Source organism: Pristiophorus japonicus, chromosome 1 (assembly GCF_044704955.1).
Source record: "Pristiophorus japonicus isolate sPriJap1 chromosome 1, sPriJap1.hap1, whole genome shotgun sequence".
NCBI lineage: Eukaryota > Metazoa > Chordata > Chondrichthyes > Pristiophoridae > Pristiophorus > Pristiophorus japonicus.
This window is the reverse complement of record NC_091977.1, coordinates 313,203,630-313,215,832: the sequence shown is the minus strand read 5'-3', so window position 1 is coordinate 313,215,832 and position 12,203 is coordinate 313,203,630. Positions and strand designations below refer to the sequence as shown.

At 50.9% G+C, this 12,203-nt stretch overlaps 1 protein-coding gene and 1 pseudogene across 4 annotated transcripts in view; both read right to left on the bottom strand.

Moving 5' to 3' along the window:
- LOC139272107 (solute carrier family 66 member 2) overlaps positions 1-12,203 on the bottom strand; it is a 79,614-nt gene that overhangs the window by 18,642 nt on the left and 48,769 nt on the right. The window lies entirely within an intron of this gene.
- Positions 6,339-6,458, bottom strand: LOC139278562 (5S ribosomal RNA; annotated as a pseudogene).

Below are 12,203 nucleotides of genomic sequence, written 5' to 3'. Positions count from 1 at the left end.
TATGCTCCACACGAGCAACTTTGCCCCCCTTTTCATCCAACACGATCAACACCTCCTTCTATCCTTTTCTCCCTCATGTATTTATCTAGCTTCCCCTTGAATGTATCTATGCTATTCACCTCAACTCCTTGTGGTAGCGAGTTCCACATTCTAACCACTCTCCAGGTAAAGAAGTTTCTCCTGAATTCCCTATTGGAATAATTAGTTACTATCTTATACTTATGGCCCTTAGTTTTGGTATGTCCCGCAAGTGGAAATATCTTCTCTACGTCTATCCCATTAACCCCTTTCATAGGGCTCAATTTTCCCCAGTATTTGCCCTGGTTTATTTTGGAGTAGGCTGATTTTTCTGGCCCAACTTAAAAATCTTCAGTTTCTCCAATCAATTTGCACCAGCGTAACTGACTTAGTTACGTTTTTCTAAGGTAAGTTTTATTTTGCTTAAAAGGGGACGTTACCAGCCACCTACGTCAATTCTGGCCATTTAGGCAACTTTGGCCAGCTATTAGTTACTCCATTTCTACCTAGGCCAGCGTATGTGGCCACTCGAGAAAACCCTCGCGCAGAGTTAAAGAAATCGGCGCAGGTAAGGAAATAGGCGCATGCAAGTGCAGCAGATGCCCGAACAGCAGTAGATAAGAGAGGGGAAGAGGGGAAGGGGGGGGGGGGGGAAGAAAGAGGGTTGCGGGGGGGGGAAGAAAGAGGGTTGCGGGGGGGGAAGAAAGAGGGTTGCGGGGGGGGAAGAAAGAGGGTTGCGGGGGGGGAAGAAAGAGGGTTGCGGGGGGGGAAGAAAGAGGGTTGCGGGGGGGGGAAGAAAGAGGGTTGCGGGGGGGGAAGAAAGAGGGTTGCGGGGGGGGAAGAAAAAGGGTTGCGGGGGGGGAAGAAAGAGGGTTGCGGGGGGGAAGAAAGAGGGTTGCGGGGGGGGAAGAAAGAGGGTTGCGGGGGGGGAAGAAAGAGGGTTGCGGGGGGGGAAGAAAGAGGGTTGCGGGGGGGGAAGAAAGAGGGTTGCGGGGGGGGAAGAAAGAGGGTTGCGGGGGGGGAAGAAAGAGGGTTGCGGGGGAGGAAGAAAGAGGGTTGCGGGGGGGGAAGAAAGAGGGTTGCGGGGGGGGAAGAAAGAGGGTTGCGGGGGGGGAAGAAAGAGGGTTGCGGGGGGGGAAGAAAGAGGGTTGCGGGGGGGGAAGAAAGAGGGTTGCGGGGGGGGGGGGAGAAGAAAGAGGGTTGCGGGGGGGGGGGGGAGAAGAAAGAGGGTTGCGGGGGGGGGGGGGGAGAAGAAAGAGGGTTGCGGGGGGGGGGAGAAGAAAGAGGGTTGCGGGGGGGGGGAGAGAAGAAAGAGGGTTGCGGGGGGGGGGGGGGGGAGAAGAAAGAGGGTTGCGGGGGGGGGGGGAGAAGAAAGAGGGTTGCGGGGGGGGGGGGGAGAAGAAAGAGGGTTGCGGGGGGGGGGGGGAGAAGAAAGAGGGTTGCGGGGGGGGGGGGGAGAAGAAAGAGGGTTGCGGGGGGGGGGGAGAAGAAAGAGGGTTGCGGGGGGGGGGAGAAGAAAGAGGGTTGCGGGGGGGGGGAGAAGAAAGAGGGTTGCGGGGGGGGGGAGAAGAAAGAGGGTTGCGGGGGGGGGGGAGAAGAAAGAGGGTTGCGGGGGGGGGGAGAAGAAAGAGGGTTGCGGGGGGGGGGGGGAGAAGAAAGAGGGTTGCGGGGGGGGGGGGGGGAAGAAAGAGGGTTGCGGGGGGGGGAAGAAAGAGGGTTGCGGGGGGGGGAAGAAAGAGGGTTGCGGGGGGGGCGGGGAGAAGAAAGAAGGTTGCGGGGGGGGCGGGGAGAAGAAAGAAGGTTGCGGGGGGGGCGGGGAGAAGAAAGAAGGTTGCGGGGGGGAGAAAGAAGGTTGCGGGGGGGGGGGGGGAAGAGAAAGAGGGTTGGGGGGGGGGGGAAGAGAAAGAGGGTTGGGGGGGGGGGGAAGAGAAAGAGGGTTGGGGGGGGGGGGAAGAGAAAGAGGGTTGGGGGGGGGGGGAAGAGAAAGAGGGTTGCGGGGGGGGGGAAGAGAAAGAGGGTTGCGGGGGGGAAGAGAAAGAGGGTTGCGGGGGGGAAGAGAAAGAGGGTTGCGGGGGGGAAGAGAAAGAGGGTTGCGGGGGGGAAGAGAAAGAGGGTTGCGGGGGGGAAGAGAAAGAGGGTTGCGGGGGGGAAGAGAAAGAGGGTTGCGGGGGGGAAGAGAAAGAGGGTTGCGGGGGGGAAGAGAAAGAGGGTTGCGGGGGGGAAGAGAAAGAGGGTTGCGGGGGGGAAGAGAAAGAGGGTTGCGGGGGGGAAGAGAAAGAGGGTTGCGGGGGGGAAGAGAAAGAGGGTTGCGGGGGGGAAGAGAAAGAGGGTTGCGGGGGGGAAGAGAAAGAGGGTTGCGGGGGGGAAGAGAAAGAGGGTTGCGGGGGGGAAGAGAAAGAGGGTTGCGGGGGGGAAGAGAAAGAGGGTTGCGGGGGGGAAGAGAAAGAGGGTTGCGGGGGGGAAGAGAAAGAGGGTTGCGGGGGGGAAGAGAAAGAGGGTTGCGGGGGGGAAGAGAAAGAGGGTTGCGGGGGGGAAGAGAAAGAGGGTTGCGGGGGGGAAGAGAAAGAGGGTTGCGGGGGGGAAGAGAAAGAGGGTTGCGGGGGGGAAGAGAAAGAGGGTTGCGGGGGGGAAGAGAAAGAGGGTTGCGGGGGGGAAGAGAAAGAGGGTTGCGGGGGGGAAGAGAAAGAGGGTTGCGGGGGGGAAGAGAAAGAGGGTTGCGGGGGGGAAGAGAAAGAGGGTTGCGGGGGGGAAGAGAAAGAGGGTTGCGGGGGGGAAGAGAAAGAGGGTTGCGGGGGGGAAGAGAAAGAGGGTTGCGGGGGGGAAGAGAAAGAGGGTTGCGGGGGGGGGGAAGAGAAAGAGGGTTGCGGGGGGGAAGAGAAAGAGGGTTGCGGGGGGGAAGAGAAAGAGGGTTGCGGGGGGGAAGAGAAAGAGGGTTGCGGGGGGGAAGAGAAAGAGGGTTGCGGGGGGGAAGAGAAAGAGGGTTGCGGGGGGGAAGAGAAAGAGGGTTGCGGGGGGGAAGAGAAAGAGGGTTGCGGGGGGGAAGAGAAAGAGGGTTGCGGGGGGGAAGAGAAAGAGGGTTGCGGGGGGGAAGAGAAAGAGGGTTGCGGGGGGGGAAGAGAAAGAGGGTTGCGGGGGGGGAAGAGAAAGAGGGTTGCGGGGGGGAAGAGAAAGAGGGTTGCGGGGGGGAAGAGAAAGAGGGTTGCGGGGGGGGAAGAGAAAGAGGGTTGCGGGGGGGAAGAGAAAGAGGGTTGCGGGGGGGAAGAGAAAGAGGGTTGCGGGGGGGAAGAGAAAGAGGGTTGCGGGGGGGAAGAGAAAGAGGGTTGCGGGGGGGGAAGAGAAAGAGGGTTGCGGGGGGGGAAGAGAAAGAGGGTTGCGGGGGGGGAAGAGAAAGAGGGTTGCGGGGGGGGAAGAGAAAGAGGGTTGCGGGGGGGAAGAGAAAGAGGGTTGCGGGGGGGAAGAGAAAGAGGGTTGCGGGGGGGAAGAGAAAGAGGGTTGCGGGGGGGAAGAGAAAGAGGGTTGCGGGGGGGAAGAGAAAGAGGGTTGCGGGGGGGAAGAGAAAGAGGGTTGCGGGGGGGGGGGGGAAGAGAAAGAGGGTTGCGGGGGGGGGGGGAAGAGAAAGAGGGTTGCGGGGGGGGGAAGAGAAAGAGGGTTGCGGGGGGGGGGAAGAGAAAGAGGGTTGCGGGGGGGGGAAGAGAAAGAGGGTTGCGGGGGGGGGAAGAGAAAGAGGGTTGCGGGGGGGGGGGAAGAGAAAGAGGGTTGCGGGGGGGGGGAAGAGAAAGAGGGTTGCGGGGGGGAAGAGAAAGAGGGTTGCGGGTGGGGGGGGGGGGGGGAGAAAGAGGGTTGCGGGCTGGGGGGGGAGAAAGAGGGGTGGGGGGGGAGAAAGAGGGGTGGGGGGGGAGAAAGAGGGGTGGGGGGAGAAAGAGGGGTGGGGGGAGAAAGAGGGGGGGGGGGAGAAAGAGGGGGGGGGGAGAAAGAGGGGGGGGGAGAAAGAGGGGGGGGGAGAAAGAGGGGGGGGGAGAAAGAGGGGGGGGGAGAAAGAGGGGGGGGGGGGGAGAAAGAGGGGGGGGGGGGAGAAAGAGGGGGGGGGGGAGAAAGAGGGGGGGGGGGAGAAAGAGGGGGGGGGGGAGAAAGAGGGGGGGGGGGGAGAAAGAGGGGTGGGGGGGGAGAAAGAGGGGTGGGGGGGGGGAGAAAGAGGGGTGGGGGGGGAGAAAGAGGGGTGGGGGGGGAGAAAGAGGGGTGGGGGGGGAGAAAGAGGGGTGGGGGGGAGAAAGAGGGGTGGGGGGGGAGAAAGAGGGGTGGGGGGGGGGAGCCTTTCGGGTGTAGTTAGGTGCTGCAGGTGATCTCTTTGCTAACCTGGAAAGAGGAAAAGGCACAGAATTTCAATGCACTAGTGACCTGGACTGCTGCTCCTAGGCTGCAATTTTGCCAACGGGTGAGAGCTGGGTGCGGAATTCAGTGATGGTGTGTGGGAAACGAGCTCCCACCTCCAGCCCGCCCTCTGACAGCAATCTTCTGTTGATAAGCCCACCCTGTGTGGTTCCTGACTGTAAGGGAGTAAAAAAAATACAGACAGATGGTCACCAGAGTGGGTACTGAACGTAGTGAATTGATCTGACATGTGAAATGGTTCAGATTAAAAGGGCTTATCAGTATTAGAAGGCTGTGGGGAGTCGGGAGTTCCTCCTCCTCAAGGTAGGGATTATAAGATATTGCCTTTGACAGATTGTATGTAAAACTCGTTTATAAATGATAGAAAATAGCCGTATAACATAAAATGAAAACTTTAGATATTCAAGACTTTGATGGAACATAGAATCAGGCTAAAGGGAGTAGGTTTGCTTGCGTGCTTATCTTTTAAAGAATGCAGAACTTCCAGAGCAAGGTCAAACTGTAGAACAACACATTCCAAAAGGCTGAGATCAGCTCCATATGCTATGGGAGATGGCGAGGTTGCGAGACCACTCAGCAGCCAGTCTGATAAGGGTTAACAAATCAATGTAGCTCTAATGATTACTTGTAGACCAACCGGTGATCGTAGTCTGTTGTTCACGAGACCACCATGCCTTGAAAACTGTATAACTGTGTGTGGAACCTTTGTTCATTGAAATCCTGTCTTAGACTGCTAGGACTGAGAGGTTCCCTTGCATATGCTGGAATAAAGATCGTTTCGAACCTCTCTCTGGAATCTGTCATCAATCAGACGTCGATCCTCTATTTCAGTGGGCCCGCTTGAGAGAAAGAAAGATTTCTCCACAACAATTGGCGTAGTCGTAACAGGATCCTGCCTCACCTTAAACAATTATTTTGCTTCGGTGTTCACAGTAGAAATCACAAAAACCATGCCAAAAATTGCTGGTCATGGGAATGTGGGAAGGGAGGACCTTGAGACAATCACTATCACTGGACAGGCTAATGGATCTCAAGGTAGACAAGTCCCCTGGTCCTGATGAAATGCATCCCAGGGTATTAAAAGAGATGGCGGAAGTTATAGCAGATGCATTCGTTATAGTCTTCCAAAATTCTCTGGACTCTGGAGAGGTACCAGTGGATTGGAAAACAGCTAATGTAACGCCTCTGTTTAAAAAAGGGGCAGACAAAAGGCAGGCTAGTTTAACGTCTGTAGTGGGGAAAATGCTTGAAGCTATCATTAAGGAAGAAATAGCGGGACATCTAGATAGGAATATTGCAATCAAGCAGACGCAACATGGATTCATGAAGGGGAAATCATGTTTAACTAACTTACTGGAATTCTTTGAGGATATAACGAGCATGGTGGATAGAGGTGTACTGATGGATGTGGTGTATTTAAATTTCCAAAAGGCATTCGATAAGGTGCCATACAAATGGTTACTGCAGAAGATAAAAGTACGCAGAATCAGAGGCAATGTATTAGCATGGATAGAGAATTGGCTGGCTAACAGAAAGCAGAGAGTCTGGATAAATGGCTCCTTTTCGGGTTGGAAATCGGTGGTTAGTGTTGTGCCACAGGGATCGGTGCTGGGACCACAACTGTTTACAATATACATCGATGACCTGGAAGAGGGGACAAAGTGTAGTGTAACAAAATTTGCAGAAGACACAAAGATTAGTGGGAAAGCGGGTAGAGGACACAGAGAGGCTGCAAAGAGATTTAGATAGGTTAAGCGAATGGGCTAAGGTTTGGCAGATGGAATACAATGTCAGAAAATGTGGGGGGGAAAAAAAACAGTAAAAGGGAATATTATTTGAATGGGGAGAAATTACAACATGCTGCAGTGCAGAGGGACCTGGGGGTTGTTGTGCATGAAACTCTTTGAGTTTATCTGTAAAACAAAAAACATTACCTACTGCACCTGGTATTCCCAGGCAGTCTCCCATCCAAGTACTAACCAGGCCTGACTCTGCTTAAGCTTCCGAGATCAGACGAGATCGGGCATTTTCAGACTAGTGTGGCCGTAGGCGTCCTTGTGCATGAAACTCTTTTGAGCATGAATCCCAAAAAGTTAGTTTGCAGGTGCAGCAGATAATCAGGAAGGCGAATGGAATGTTGGCCTTCATTGCGAGAGGGATGGAGTACAAAGGCAGGGAGGTCCTGCTGCAACTGTACAGAGTATTGGTGAGGCCACACCTGGAGTACTGCATGCCGTTCTGGTCACCTTACTTAAGGATATACTAGCTTTTGAGGGGGTACAGAGACGATTCACTCGGCTGATTCCGGAGATGAGGGGGTTACCTTTTGATGATAAATTGAGTAGACTGGGTCTTTACTCGTTGGAGTTCAGAAGGATGAGGGGTGATCTTATAGAAACATTTAAAATAATGAAAGGGATAGACAAGATAGAGGCAGAGAGGTTGTTTCCACTGGTCGGGGAGACGAGAACTAGGGGGCACAGCCTCAAAATATGGGGGAGACAATTTAAAACCGAGTTGAGAAGCAATTTCTTCTCCCAGAGGGTTGTGAATCTGTGGAATTCTCTGTCCAGGGAAGCAGTTGAGGCTAGCTCATTGAATGTATTCAAATCACAGATAGATAGATATTTAACCAATAAGGGAATTAAGGGTTATGGGGAGCGGGCGGGTAAGTGGAGCCGAGTCCATGGCCAGATCAGCCATGATCTTGTTGAGTGGCGGAGCAGGCTCAAGGGGCTAGATGGCCTACTCCTGTTCCTAATTCTTATGTTCATCCGAGTATGGCCAGCAGAGGCGAACCAAAAGGGGTGAGTATTTTAAGTTACCACCCAATAGTTAGGGTTCAACCCAATGCTGGTCGCCCGGTAAGACCGAGGTGTCTGAACAAATTTGAGACAGACCCAGGAGAAGGTGCAATCGGGTCAGAACATACTTGTAAAGCTGCGTAACTGTAGAGTGAACCAGAGAGTCAGATCTATTAAAGAGCAGAAAAACAAGACGTGCAAGAACCACCCAAAAGCAGTGGTAGGGGGAAACCCACTAGGCTTACGATTTTAAAGGGATGGCCAAAACAACCTTGGATTGAGGGCCCAAGGGGTCGATTACTATGTCCTTATCCGAGAGAGATTGGAAACCCAAGGGGTCGATTACTAAGTTCTTAGCAGAGAGAGGTAAGAAAAAAATGAGAAAGATAAGCTTTATTGAGTGAAAGGATGTTATTTTAAAGTTTTCAGTTTGTATGAAAGTGTGTGTGTTTGTGTGGAAGTTTTCCTGACTGTGGAATGTTTGGGGTGGGAGTTAATTAATTTTTCATTTGTCTGAAAGCCTGTCTTTTAAAAAGAAAGAAGAATCTATATGTTTGTTTTACCTCCCCCACTTTTCGGATATGGAGCCGTAAGCTTTTTTAACCCTTTGTAATGTTGTACTGGATCTGGAAAAGTATAAATAAATGTTCATTGTGTACCTAGAATTGAACTAGATTTTAAGTTAGAAACGCAGGTGCGGATTTATTTTGATGATGATTTACGGAGCCATGAAATGCACAAAAGACGTGTTGTTTAACAAAATATAAAACTTCAGCCTTGAAGTTAGTTTCGAAAGAAAAAAAATGAATTGAACATTTTAATTGGATTACAAAAAAAATTGCGATTGTCTTATGTAGTTTAAATTAAAATGTATGGTCTTGTTTTAAATTTGGATCGTAGGCGGGAGCTCGAGGTGCGTGGAGAGGCCGATAAAGGCCCAGCGGCTGCGAGAGGCGGCGGCAGATCGGAGGCGGGAGTTCGAGGTGCGTGGAGAGGCCTATAAAGGCCCAGCGGCTGCGAGAGGCGGCGGCAGATCGGAGGCGGGAGTTCGAGGTGCGTGGAGAGGCCTATAAAGGCCCAGCGGCTGCGAGAGGCGGCGGCAGATCGGAGGCGGGAGCTCGAGGTGCGTGGAGAGGCCTATGAAGATGAGCTGGTGCAGCTCCAGCCGGGAGAAAAAGCAAAAAGAAGTAGAAAGAAATCAAAAGGTGACGTCACAGCCAAAGGGGTAAGTGATTGGCTGGTGATTGGCGAGCAGCTTTTCTTTTTCTTTTTATATCAGTAAGTAACCTGTTAACAGTGTTGTCGCCAAATTAAGTGTATCTAAGGGTTAAGTCATGGCAGAAGAGCTCAGTCACGTGATATGCTCCTCCTGTACCATGTGGGAACTCAAAACACTTCCGGTGCCCCTGACAACGACGTGTGTGGGAAGTGTATCCGCCTCCAGCTCCTGACGGTCCACGTTGCGGAGTTGGAGTGGAGGGTGCATTCACTCTGGAGCATCCACGATGCTGAGAATGATGTGAGTAGCACGTGTAGCGAATTGGCATTACCGCAGGTGAAAGGTCCACAGCCAGATAGGAAATGGAAGACCAGCAGGAAGAGCAGTGCAAGGAAGGTAGTGCAGGGGTCCCCTGCGGTCATCCCCCTGCAAAACAGATACACCGCTTTGAGTACTGTTGAGGGGGACGACTCATCAGGGGAGGGCAGCAGCAGCCAAGTTCATGGCACCGTGACTGGCTCTTCTGCACAGGAGGGCAGGAAAAAGAGTGGGAGAGCAATAGTGATAGGGGATTCAATTGTAAGGGGAATAGATCGGCGTTTCTGCGGCCGCAACCGAGACTCCAGGATGGTATATTGCCTCCCTGGTGCAAGGGTCAAGGATGTCTCGGAGCGGGTGCAGGACATTCTGAAAAGGGAGGGTGAACAGCCAGTTGTCATGGTGCACATTGGTACCAAAGATATAGGTTAAAAAAAAGGGATGAGGTCTTACAAGACGAATTTAAGGAGCTAGGAGCTAAATTAAAACATAGGACCTCAAAAGTAGTAATCTCGGGATTGCTACCAGTGCCACGAGCTATTCAGAGTAGGAATCGCAAACTAGCTCAGATGAATATGTGGCTTGAGCAGTGGTGCAGCAGGGAGGGATTCAAATTCCTAGGGCATTGGAACCAGTTCTGGGGGAGGTGGGACCAGTACAAAACGGATGGTCTGCACTTAGGCAGGACCGGAACACCAATGTCCTCGGGGGAGTGTTTGCTAGTGCTGTTGGGGAGGAGTTAAACTAATATGGCAGGGGGATGGGAACCAATGCAGGGAGACAGAGGGAAACAAAATGGAGACAGAAGCAAAAGACAGAAAGAAGATGAGTAAAAGTGGAGGGCAGAGAAACCCAAGGCAAAAAACACAAAGGGCCACTGTACAGCAAAATTCTAAAGGGTCAAAGTGTAATAAAAAGGCAAGCATGAAAGCGCGGTGCCTCAATGCGAGGAGTATTCGGAACCCAGGAGAGGGCTCTGAGCTAGTTAGAGTGGGTGAGAACTCAGATGAACAGGACCCCAAGAAAGAATGCAAAAGGCAGGAGGCAACAGAGCAGAGCAGCACTGGGGTAAGTGTAAACCACAAGGTGATAGGAAGGGACAATATGTATGAATATAAAGGGGCTGCAGGAGGGGTCAAAACTAAAAATCATGGTTGAAAAACTATTAAAACACTCTACCTAAACGCACGCAGCATTTGAAATAAAGTAAATGAGTTGACGGCACAAATCATTACAAATGGGTATAATTTGGTGGAAATTATAGAAACGTGGTTGCAGGGTGGCCAAGACTGGGAGTTAAACATACAGGGGTATCTGACAATTTGGAAAGCTAGACAAGAAGGGAAAGGAGGTGGGGTAGCTCTGTTAATAAAGGATGATATCAGGGCAGTTGTGAGAGACGATATTGGCTCTAATGAATAAAATGTTGAATCATTGTGGGTGGAGATTAGAGATAGTAAGGTGAAAAAGTCACTGGTGGGCGTAGTTTATAGGCCCCCAAATAATAACTTCACGGTGGGGCAGGCAATAATCAAGGGAATAATGGAGGCATGTGAAAAAGAAACTGCAGTAATCATGGGGGATTTTAACCTACATATCAATTGGTCAAATCAAATCGCACGGGGTAGCCTTGAGGAGGGATTCATAGAATGCATACGGGATTGTTTCTTAGAACAGTATGTTACAGAACCTACAAGGGAGCAAGCTATCTTAGATCTGGTCCTGTGTAATGAGACAGGAATAATAAACGATCTCCTAGTAAAAGATCCTCTCGGAATGAGTGATCACAGTATGGTTGAATTTGTAATACAGATTGAGGGTGAGGAAGTAGTGTCTTACTATGCTTAAACAAAGGGGACTACAGTGGGATGAGGGCAGAGTTGGCTAAAGTAGACTGGGAACACAGACTAAATGGTGGCACAATTGAGGAACAGTGGAGGACTTTTAAGAAGCTCTTTCATAGTGCTCAACAAAAATATATTCCAGTGAAAAAGGGCGGTAAGAGAAGGGATAACCAGCCGTGGATAACCAAGGAAATAAAGGAGAGTATCAAATTAAAAACCAATGCGTATAAGGTGGCCAAGGTTAGTGGGAAACTAGAAGATGGGGAAAATTTTAAACGACAGCAAAGAATGACTAAGAAAGCAATAAAGAAAGGAAAGATAGATTACAAAAGTAAACTTGCGCAAAACATAAAAACAGATAGTAAAAGCTTTTACCGATATATAAAACGGAAGAGAGTGACTAAAGTAAATGTTGGTCCCTTAGAAGCTGAGGAGGATGATTTAATAATGGGAAATGTGGAAATGGCTGAGACCTTAAACAATTATTTTGCTTCAGTCTTCACAGTGGAAGACACAAAAATCATGCCAAAAATTGCTGGTCATGGGAATGTGGGAAGGGAGGACCTTGAGATAATCACTATCACTAGGGGGTTAGTGCTGGACAGGCTAATGCTGGACAGGCTAATGGGACTCAAGGTAGACAAGTCCCCTGGTCCTGATGAAATGCATCCCAGGGTATTAAAAGAGATGGCAGAAGTTATAGCAGATGCATTAGTTATAATCTACCAAAATTCTCTGGACTCTGGGGAGGTACCAGCGGATTGGAAAGCAGCTAATGTAACGCCTCTGTTTAAAAAAGGGAGCAGACAAAAAGGCAGGTAACTATCGGCTGGTTAGTTTAACATCTGTAGTGGGGAAAATGCTTGAAGCTATCAATAAGAAAGAAATAGCGGGACATCTAGATAGGAATATTGCAATCAAGCAGACGCAACATGGATTCATGAAGGGGAAATCATGTTTAACTAATTTACTGGAATTCTTTGAGGATATAACGAGCATGGTGGATAGAAGTGTAGCGATGGATGTGGTGTATTTTGATTTCCAAAAGGCATTCGAAAGGTGCCACACAAAAGGTTACTGTAGAAGATAAAAGTACGCGGAGTCAGAGGCAATGTATTAGCATGGATAGAGAATTGGCTGGCTAACAGAAAGCAGAGTCGGGAGAAATGGCTCCTTTTCGGGTTGGAAATTGGTGGTTAGTGGTGTGCCACAGGGATCGGTGCTGGGACCACAACTGTTTACAATATACATAGATGACCTGGAAGAGGGGACAGAGTGTAGTGTAACAAAATTTGCAGATGACACAAAGATTAGTGGGAAAGCGGGTTGTGTAGAGGACACAGAAAGGCTGCACAGAGATATTTAGATAGGTTAAGCGAATGGGCTAAGGTTTGGCAGATGGAATACAATGTCAGAAAATGAGAGGTCATCCACCTTGGAAAAAAAAAACAGTAAAAGGGAATATTATTTGAATGGGGAGAAATTACAACATGCTACGGTTCAGAGGGACCTAGGGGTCCTTGTGCATGAATCCCAAAAAGTTAGTTTGCAGGTGCAGCAGGTAATCACGAAGGCGAATGGAATGTTGGCCTTCATTGCGAGAGGGATGGA